Raw genomic sequence first — 10,924 nt, 5'->3', positions numbered from 1 at the left:
TGTTTCATTCTAGCATACAATTTTTTTCTGATTTTTGACTTGCTTTTATAGCATTTTAAATATTTGAAATGTTTTCTAAGTGTTTTCTACTTTCTCTCAGATTTACTAAAATATTCCATTTTAAATAGTCATTGTTTTCCACTATTTAATTCCACCCCCATGATCCAATCACCTCCCACCAGGCCTTACCTCCAACACTGGGGAACGTTCCAACCTGACATTGGGGTGGGGACACAGATCCAAACCTTATAATTCTGCTCTGGCCCCTCCCAAATCTCATGTCCTTCTTACATTGCAAAATACAATCCCAACAGTCCCCCAAAGTCTTAATTCATTGAAGCATTAACCTAAAAGTCCGCAATCCAAAGTCTCATCTGAGACAAGGCTAATCCCTTCTGCCCATCAGCATGTAAAATAAAAAAAAAAAGTTAATTACTTCTAAAATACAATGGAGGCATAAGTTTTGGGTAAATACTTGGGAGAAATCAGCAATAGAAAGGGGCTACAGGTCCTGTGCAAGTCTGAAACTCAGCAGGGAAGTCATTAAATCTTAAAGCTCCAAAATGATTTCCTTCGATTTCATGTCCCACATCCAGGGCACACTGCTGCAAGGGTTGGGCTCCCAAAGCCTTGGGCAGCTCCAACCCTGTGACTTTACATGGTTTAGCCCCCAATGGGCTGGCATTGAGTGCTTATGCATTTTCCAGGCCTAACTAACTACAAGCTGTCAGTGGATCTATGATTCTGGGGTCTGGAGGATGGTGGCACTCTTCTCAGAGCTCCATTAGGCAGTGCTCAGGGTGGCCTCTGTGTGGGGGTGCCAATCACACATTTCCCCTCTGCACTGCCCTAGTAAAGGTTCTCCATGAAGACTCCACCCCTGCAGCAGGCTTCTGCCTGGACATCCATGCTTTTTTATACATCCTCTGAAATCTAGGCCGAGGCTCCGAGACCTCAACACTTTCTCTGTGCACCCACAGGCTTAACACCAAGTGGAAGCTACCAAAGCTCATGGTTTGCACCCTCTGAACCAGTGGCTCAAGCTATATTGGGGTCCTTTGGGCCAAGGCTGGCACTGGAGCACCCAGGCTATTGGGAGCAGTGTCCAGACACTGCACAGGGCAGTGGGGCCCTGGGTGTGGTCCATGAAAGCATGCTCCCCTCCTAGTCTTCTCGGCCTGTGATGGGAGGAGGGATTACTGCAGAGCTCTCTGAGATGACTTTGAGGCCTCCCCATTCTCTTGGATATTAACATTCAGCTCCTTGTTGCTTAAGCAGATTTGCACAGCTGGCTTGAATTCCTCACCACAAAATGAGTTTTTATTTTCTACCATGTGGCCAGGCTACAAATTTTCAAAACTTTTATACTCTACTCTGCTTTTCTTTTAAATATAAGGGCCAGTTTTACATAATTTTTTTGTTGTTGACACACATGAGCATAGGCTATTAGAAGCCACCAGGCCCCATCTTGAATGCTATGATGCTTAGAAATTTCTTCTACTAAAAATCCTAAACCATCGCTCTCAATTTCAAAAGTTCCACAGATCCCTAGAGCAGGGGCAAAATGCCACCAGTTTTTTGCTAATCCATAACAAAGGTGACCTTTACTCCATTTCCCCATAAGTTCCTCATTTCCATCTGAGACCTCCTCAACCTGTTCTTCAGTGTCCATATCACTATTAGCAATCTAGTGACAACCCATTAAACACTTATTTAGGAAATTTTAACTCTTCCTTCATCTCCCTGTCTTCCTTTGAGCCTTCCAAACTGTTTCAACCTCTGCCTGTTACCCAATGCAAAAGCTGGTTGCACATTTTTAGGTAACTTTAAATGGCTCATGGTTCTGTAGGCTGTACAGGAAGCATAGCTAGGTGGCCTTAGGAAACTTTCAATCATCGAATAGGCAAGGGAGAATCTAGCTCCTCACATGGCCAATACAAGAGGAAGAGAGATGGGGGAGGTGCTACATTCTTTTTAACAACCACATCTCCTGAGAACTCACTATCATGAGAACAGCACCAAAGGGATGGTGCTAGACCATTCATGAATGTTCCACCCCCGTGATCCAATCACTTCCCACTGGGGCCCACCTCCAACACTGAGGATTACAATTCAACTTGAGATTTAGGTGGGAACACAGATCCAAACAATATCACTATTGGAAAAACGAGACATTACGGGTGATCAAATGAGGAATTTTAGCACAGAGATAGGAACTGTAAGAAATGGTTGTGCTAGAAAACAGCAAACTATTTTGAGAGATGAATTTTTCTTTTAATGGGCTCACAATTATCTCTATAATAAACACAAAAATGACATAATTTTTTCAGACAAAGAACATTTAGATTATTCATCCCAGTAAACATGCATTACAAGACATCATAACACATTTCCTCAGGCAGAGAAAATACCAAGCAGAAACATGAATCTGCACAAACAAAAATCCAGAAAATGGTAAAGATGAAGATAAGGATGTGACAAGGAAATATCTCAGGGCCCGAAAAACACTAAGCTAAAGGAAATATTCAAGCTGGGCACTGCTTAGGGCAAACCTGCCTCCCATTCTATTCATAGTCATCCCTCTGCTCAGAGATAAATGCGTATCTGACTGCCTCCTTTGGAAAGGTGAATCAGTAACTCAAAAGAATGCAATCGTTTGTCTCTCACCTACCTGTGGCCTGGAAGCCTCCTCCCCACTTTGAGTTGTCCCACTTTTGCTTTGAGTTGTTCCTCCTTTCTGGAGCAGACTGAACAAATGTTTATCTTACATATGTTGACTGATGTATCATGTCTCCCCAAATGTATAAAACCATCCTGTGCTCTCACCACCTTGGACACATGTCACCAGGACCTCCTGAGTCTGTGTCATGGATGCGCATCCTCAACCTTAGCAAAATTAACTTTTTAAATTACCTGAGACCTGTCTTAAATTTTGGGGCTTCACACAGAGGGCATTTTATTATTTTATTAATCAGTCAATAATAACAGTGTAAACAAATATGTGTGTGGGGATTAGAGCATTAATAAATGTAATTAAAAATATGACAAAGGATGGGGTGAATTGTATGCATATTATAAGATTTTTAAACTGTACATAAACTAGTATAATATTCTTTTTTTTTGTAACGCACACACAAGACACTACAATCAATGAGTTTTTTTTGTTTTTTCATTGTATTTTTTTATTATACTTTAAGTTCTAGGGTACATGTGCACAACGTGCAGGTTTGATACACAGGTATACATGCGCCATGTTGGTTTGCTGCACACATCAACTCATCATTTACATGAGGTATTTCTCCTAATGCTATCCTTCCCCCAGCCCCCCAACCCATGACAGGCCGTGGTGTGTGATGTTCCCTGCCATGTGTCCAAGTGACCTCATTGTTCAATTCCCACCTATGAGTGAGAACATGCGGTGCTTGGTTTTCTGTCCTTGGGATAGTTTGCTGAGAATAATGGTTTCCAGCTTCATCCGTGTCCCTGCAAAAGACATGAACTCATCCTTTTTTAGGGCTGCACAGTAGTCCATGGTGTATATGTGCCACATTTTCTTAATTCAGTCTATCATTGATGGACATTTGGGTTGGTTCCAAGTCTTTGCTATTGTGAATAGTGCCACAATAAACATACATGTGCATGTATCTTTATAGTGGCATGATTTATAATCCTTTGGGTATATACCCAGTAATGGGATTGCTGGGTCAAATGGTATTTCTAGTTCTAGATCCCTGAGGAATCGCCACACGGACTTCCACAATGGTTGAACTAATTTACACTCCCACCAACAGTGTAAAAGTGCTCCTATTTCTCCACAACCTCTCCAGCATCTGTTGTTTCCTGACTTTTTAATGATTGCCATTCTAACTGGCGTGGGATGGACTTTTTAATGATCACCATTCTCATTGGCCTGAGATGGTATCTCTTTGTGGTTCTGATTTGCATTTCTCTGATGAACAGTGATGATGAGCATTTTTTCATGTGTCTGTTGGCTGCATAAATGTCTTCTTTTGAGAAGTGTCTGTTCATATCCTTTGCCCACTTTTTGATGGGATTGTTTTTTTCTTGTAAACTTGTTTGAGTTCTTTGTAGATTCTGGATATTAGCCCTTTGTCAGATGAGTAGATTGCAGAAATTTTCTCCCACTCTGTAGGTTGCCTGTTCACTCTGATGGTAGTTTCTTTTGCCATGCAGAAACTCTTTAGTTTAATTAGATCCCGTTTGTCTATTTTGGCTTTTGTTGCCATTGCTTTCAGTGTTTTAGTCACAAAGTCCTTGCCCATGCCTATATCCTGAATGGTATTGCCCAGGTGTTCTTCTAGGGCTTTCATGGTTTTAGGTCTAAAACTTAAGTCTTTAATCCATCTTGAATTAATTTTTGTATAAGGTGTAAGGAAGGGATCCAGTTTCAGCTTTCTATATATGGCTAGCCAGTTTTCCCAGCACCATTATTAAATAGGGAATACTTTCCCCATTTCCGGTTGTTGTCAGGTTTGTCAAAGATCAGATGGTTGTAGGTGTGTGGTGTTATTTCTGAGGCCTCTGCTCTGTTCCATTGGTCTATATATCTGTTTTGGTACCAGTACCATGCTGTTTTGGTTACTGTAGCCTTGTAGTATAGTTTGAAGTCAGGTAGCACGATGCCTCCAGCTTTGTTCTTTTGGCTTAGGATTGACTTGGCGATGCGGGCTCTTTTTTGGTTCCATATGAACTTTAAAGTAGTTTTTCCCAATTCTGTGAAGAAAGTCATTGGTAGCTTGATGGGGATGGCATTGAATCTATAAATTACCTTGGGCAGTATGGCCATTTTCACGATATTGATTCTTCCCATCCATGAGCATGGACTATTCTTCCATTTGTTTGTGTCCTCTTTTATTTCACTGAGCAGTGGTTTGTAGTCCTACTTGAAGAGGTCCTTCACATCCCTTGCAAGTTGGATTCCTAGGTATTTTATTCCCTTTGTAGCAATTGTGAATGGGAGTTCACTCATGATTTGGCTCTCTGTTTGTCTGTTATTGGTGTATAGGAATGGTTGTGATTTTTGCATATTGATTCTGTATCCTGAGACTTTGCTGAAGTTGCTTATCAGCTTAAAGAGATTTGGGGTTGAGACGATGGGGTTTTCTAAATATACAATCATGTCATCTGCAAACAGGACAATTTGACTTCCTCATTTCCTAATTGAATACCCTTTATTTCTTTCTCTTATCTGAATGCCCTGACCAGAACTTCCAACACTGTGTTGAATAGGAGTGGTGAGAGTGGGCAGCCTTGTCTTGTGCCAGTTTTCAAAGGGAGTGCTTCCAGTTTTTGCCCATTCAGTATGACATTGGCTGTGGGTTTGTCATAAATAGCTCTTATTATTTTGAGATATGTTACATCAATACCTAGTTTGTTGAGTGTCTTTTAGCATGGAGGGCTGTTAAATTTTATTGAAGGCCTTTTCTGCATCTATTCAGATAATCATATGGTTTTTGTCCTTGGTTCTGTTTATGTGGTTATTACATTTATTGATTTGCATATGTTGAACAAGCCTTGCATCCCAGGGATGAAGCTGACTTGATTTTGGTGGATAAGCTTTCTGATGTGCTGACGGATTTAGTTTACCAGTATTTTATTGAGGACTTTTGCATTGATGTTCATCAGGGATATTGGTCTAAAATTCTCTTTTTGTGTGTGTCTCTGCCAGGCTTTGATATCAGGATGATACTGGCCTCATAAAATGAGTTAGGGAGGATTCCCTCCTTTTCTACTGATTGGAATACTTTCAGAAGGAATGGTACCAGCTCCTGTTTGTACCTCTGGTAGAATTCGGCTGTGAATCCATCTGGTCCTGGACATTTTTTGGTCGGTAGGCTATTAATTATTGCCTCAATTTCAGAGCCTGTTATTGGTCTATTCAGAGGTTCAACTTCTTCCGGGTTTAGTCTTGGGAGAGTGTATGTGTCCAGGCATTTATCCATTTCTTCTAGATTTTCTAGTTTATTTGTGTACCTGTGTTTACAGTATTCTCTCATGGTGGTTTGTATTTCTGTGGGATCAGTGGTGATATCCCCTTTATCATTTTTTATTGTGTCTATTTGATTCTTCTCTCTTTTCTTCTTTATTAGTCTTGCTAGTGGTCTATCAACTTTGCTGATCTTTTCAAAAAAGCAGCTCCTGGATTCATTGATTTTTTGAAGGGGTTTTTGTGTCTCTATCTCTTTTAGTTCTGCTCTGATCTTAGTTATTTCTTGCCTTCTGCTAGCTTTTGAATGTGTTTGCTCTTGCTTCTCTAGTTCTTTTGTGATGTTAGGGTGTCGATTTTAGATCTTTCCTGCTTTCTCTTATGGTCTTTTAGTGCTATAAATTTCCTTCTCCACACTGGTTTAAATGTGTCCCAGAGATTCTGGTACATTGTGTTTTGTTCTCATTGGTTTCAAAGAACATCTTTATTTCTGCCTTCATTTTGTTATTTACCCAGTAGTCATTCAGGAGCAAGTTGTTCAGTTTCCATGTACTTGTGCGGTTTTGAGTGAGTTTCTTAATCCTAAGTTCTAATTTGATTGCACTGTGTTCTGAGAGACAGTTTGTTGTGATTCCTGTTCTTTTACATTTGCTGAGGAGTGCTTTACTTCCAACTATGTGGTCAATTTTAGAATAAGTGCAATGTGGTGCTGAGAAAAATGTATATTCTGTTGATTTGGGGTGGAGAGTTCTGTAGATGTCTATTAGAGTTCAAGTCCTGGATATCCTTGTTAACTTTCTGTCTCCTTGATCTGTCTAATATGGACAGTGGGGTGTTAAAGTCTCCCATTATTATTGTGTGGGAGTCTAAGTCTCTTTGTAGGTCTCTCAGTACTTGTTTTATGAATCTGGGTGCTCCTGTATTGGGTGCATATATATTTAGGATAGTTAGCTCTTCTCGTTGAATTGATCCCTGTACCACTATGTAATGGCCTTCTTTGTCTCTTTTGATCTTTGTTGGTTTAAAGTCTGTTTTATCAGAGACTAGGATTGCAACCCCTGCTGCTTTTTTTTTTTTTTTTTTTTTTTTGCTTGGTAGATCTTCCTCCAGTCCTTTATTTTGAGCCTATGTGTGTCTTTGCACATGAGATGGGTCTCCTGAATACAGCACACTGATGGGTCTTGACTATCCAATTTGCCAGTCTGCGTCTTTTAATTGGGGCATTTAGTCCATTTACATTTAAGCTTAATATTGTTATGCGTGAATTTGATCCTGTCATTATGATGTTAGCTGGTTATTTTGCCCGTTAATAGATGCAGCTTCTTCATAGCATCGGTGGTCTTTACAATTAGGCATGCTTTTGCTGTGGCTGGTACCAGTTGTATCTTTCCATGTTTAGTGCTTCCTTCAGGAGCTCTTGTAAGGCAGGCGTGGTAGTGACAAAATCTCTCAGCATTTGCTGGTCTGTAAAGGATTTTATTTCTCCTTCACTTATGAAGCTTAGTTTGGCTGGATATGAAATTCTGGGTTGAAAATTCTTTTCTTTAAGAATATTGAATATTGGCCCCCACTCCCTTCTGGCTTGTAGGGTTTCTGCTGAGAGATCCGCTGTTAGTTTCATGGGCTTCCCTTTGTGGTAACTCGACCTTTCTCTCTGGCTGCGCTTAACACTTTTTCCTTCATTTCAACCTTGGTGAATCTGACAATTATGTGTCTTGTGGTTGCTCTTTTCGAGGCGTATCTTTGTGGTGTTCTCTGTATTTCCTGAATTTGAATGTTGGCCTGCCTTGCTATGTTGGGGAAGTTCTCCTGGCTAATATCCTGCAGAGTGTTTTCCAACTTGGTTCCATTCTCCCCATCACTTTCAGGTACACCGATCAAACGTAGATTTGGTCTATTCACATAGTCCCATATTTCTTGGATGCTTTGTTTGTTTCTTTTTACTCTTCTTTCTCTAACCTTGTCTTCTTGCTTTATTTCATTAATTTGATCTTCGATCACTGATATCCTTTCTTCCACTTGATCGAATTGGCTACTGAAGCTTGTGCATGCATCATGTAGTTCTCGTGCCATGGTTTTCAGCTCCATCAGGTCATTGAAGTCTTCTCTACACTGTTTATTCTAGTTAGCCATTCGTCTAATATTTTTTCAAGGTTTTTAGCTTCCTTGCGATGGGTTCAAACATCATCCTTTAGCTCGGAGGAGTTTGTTATTACCGACCGTCTGAAGCCTACTTCTGTCAACTCGTCAAAGTCATTCATTCTCCATTCAGCTTTGTTCTGTTGCTGGCGAGGAGCTGCGATCCTTTGGAGCAGAAGAGGTGCTCTGGTTTCTCCCCATCTTTGTGGTTTTATCTACCTTTGGTCTTTGATGTTGGTGATCTACAGATGGGGTTTTGGTGCAGATGACCTTTTTGTTGATGTTGATGCTATTTCTTTCTGTTTGTTAGTTTTCCTTATAACAGTCAGGTCTCTCAGCTGCAGATCTGTTGGAGTTTGCTGGAGTTCCACTACAGACCATGTTTGCCTGGGTATCACCAGTGGAGGCTGCAGAAAAGCAAATATTGCAGAACAGCAAATATTGCTGCCTGATCCTTCCTCTGGAAGCTTCGTCCCAGAGGGGCAGCCACCTATATGAGGTGTCTGTTGGCCCCTACTGGGAGGTGTCTCCCAGTTAGGCTACATGGGGGTCAGGGACCCACTTGAGGAGGCAATCTGTCCTTTCTCAGAGCTCAAACGCCATGCTGGCAGAACCACTGCTCTCTTCAGAGCTGTCAGACAGGGATGTTTAAGTCTGCAGAAGTTGTCTGCTGCCTTTTGTTCAGCTATGCCCAGTCCACAGAGGTGGAGTTTAGAGGCAGTAGGCCTTGTTGGTCTGCTGTGGGCTCCACCCAGTTTGAGCTTCCTGGCTGCTTTGTTTACCTACTCAAGCCTCAGCAATGGCGGATGCACCTCCCCAAGCCAGGCTGCCGCCTCACAGATCGATCTCAGATTGCTGTGCTAGCAGTGAGCAAGGCTCCGTGGGCATGGGACCTGCTGAGCCAGACACAGGAGAGAATCACCTTGTCTGCTGGTTGCTAAGACCTTGGGAAAATCATAGTATTTAGGCGGAAGTGTCCTTTTTTTCCAGGTAGTCTGTCACGGCTTTCCTTCGCTAGTAAAGGGAAATCCCCCAAACCCTTGTGTTTCCCAGGTAAGGCGACACCCCACCCTGCTTCAGCTCACCCTCCACTGGCTGCAGCCACTGTCCAACCAGTCCCAATGAGATGAACCAGGTACCTCAGTTGGAAATGCAGAAATCACCCGTCTTCTGCATTGATCACACTGGGAGCTGCAGACTGGAGCTGTTCCTATTCAGCCAAAAAGTAGTATAATATTCTTTGAAGATAGACTGTGATGAATTAAATATGAACTTTGTAAACGCTAGAGCAACCACTATATTTTTTAAAGTGACCTAACTAATACGCCAAGAGTAGAGAAAATATAACTGAATGCTAAAAATACTAAATCCACCATCAGGCAGAAAACAGGAAAATTTGGAATAAGAAAAGGATGAAACACAGAAAACAATCAGAAAGCCAGTAGATTTAAATGCATGTATATAAATAATTGTATTAATATAAATGATATAAATGCTTCTATTAAGACAGAGATTGTCAATTTATATAAAAATAAGAAACAACTATATACTATCTAAAACAAACCCATTTTAAATATGAAGACCTACGTGAAAGTTGGGTAAAAGTAAAAGGATGGAAAATATATTAACGCAAACAATCTTAGAACTAAAAATCTTACAGCTATTACTATTTAATAACACACACACACACACACACACACACACACAGAGCGAGTGAGCAGGCACTCAAATAAATGAACTATAAAGAACCATGGAGCTAAGAGAAATAAAATAGCATTTCCTGTCTTCCAGCCCATTATCTGTCTCGTGTGTATCTTGTATTAATTTCTATGGGTTCTTCCTGCTCCATAGCCTGAAGAAGAAATGAAATTTCTACTCTCTCCAACCTGGTACCCTCTGACTCTTCTCCACTTCTTTGCATCCAGGTTGTTGTATTCTGTGGTTTTTCTGATGGACTTTAGGTGTGTGCAGCACAGCTGGAGTTTAGGACAACAGAAAGCTTTGGTGAGTGGTTGGTCCTTTCTACTTAACCAGTAATTTTAAGTTTTTTTTTTTTTTTTCTATTACATTTTGTTTTTGTTTTGAGACAGGGTCTCACTCTGTAACCCAGGCTTGAGTACAGTGGCCTGATCTCCTCTCACTGAAACCTGACTCCCAGGATCAAGGTGTACTCCTGCCTCAGCTCCTGGGTGGCTGGGATTATAACAAAATAAAACAAAAATCTGCATGTTAAAATCTCACTCAGGGCAGGATGAAAGGGGAGCACTGGGGGCTAGAATTTGCATAATTCCTTGGCATAAATCTTGGTGGCCATGCTAATGTATACACCTATATAGGGACTTGAATAAAAATGACATGAATAGGGAGCATTTGGTCTGGGATGCCACATTCAGCCATTCAGTGTACAGTGCCTTTCACAAGGAGATGTCATTTATGTGAACTAAAATATAAATGTCACCTTTTTGAGAGGAGTAATGTACAGCATGCACTGCATATGTGGTGTCCCTAGGGATGGGGCTGTAGCTGCGAGCATGGTGATGCCTGTTTTGGATCCTGTGCACCCACTCCTCAGTGCTGGGCTACTTCAAGGAACTTTTTGTGCCTTCTAGACGACTAGACATAGGAACTGTGGACTCCTGAGAAAACACATGCACTCAAGTTCTTTAAGAATTTAAGTATTTTTGCCAAATGAAGCTTGGCTCAAATAAGAAATACATTGTATAGAGGCCACAGCCATTCTTCATCAGCTGGAAGGTTGTACTCCAGATTCCTAAATTCTCTAAACTTTTCTCTCTTGTCAACTAGTCATCATTTGCAAGGCTTCTCCTTTAGAGCTCC

The 10,924-nt window shown here is 41.1% G+C and overlaps 1 non-coding gene across 1 annotated transcript; it reads left to right on the top strand.

Annotated features, from left to right (window-relative positions):
• Window positions 1–10,487: 10,487 nt before the first annotated feature.
• Window positions 10,488–10,567, top strand: MIR513B (microRNA mir-513b). Its single transcript, NR_035540.1, has one exon. It is a non-coding gene; the product is annotated as a microRNA mir-513b (primary transcript).
• The last annotated feature ends 357 nt before the right edge of the window (window positions 10,568–10,924 follow it).

This window comes from Pan troglodytes, chromosome X, assembly GCF_028858775.2.
Source record: "Pan troglodytes isolate AG18354 chromosome X, NHGRI_mPanTro3-v2.0_pri, whole genome shotgun sequence".
Classification (NCBI taxonomy): Eukaryota; Metazoa; Chordata; class Mammalia; order Primates; family Hominidae; genus Pan; species Pan troglodytes.
The sequence above is the reverse complement of the archived record's forward strand: the minus strand, read 5'-3'. Positions and strand labels throughout refer to the sequence as shown.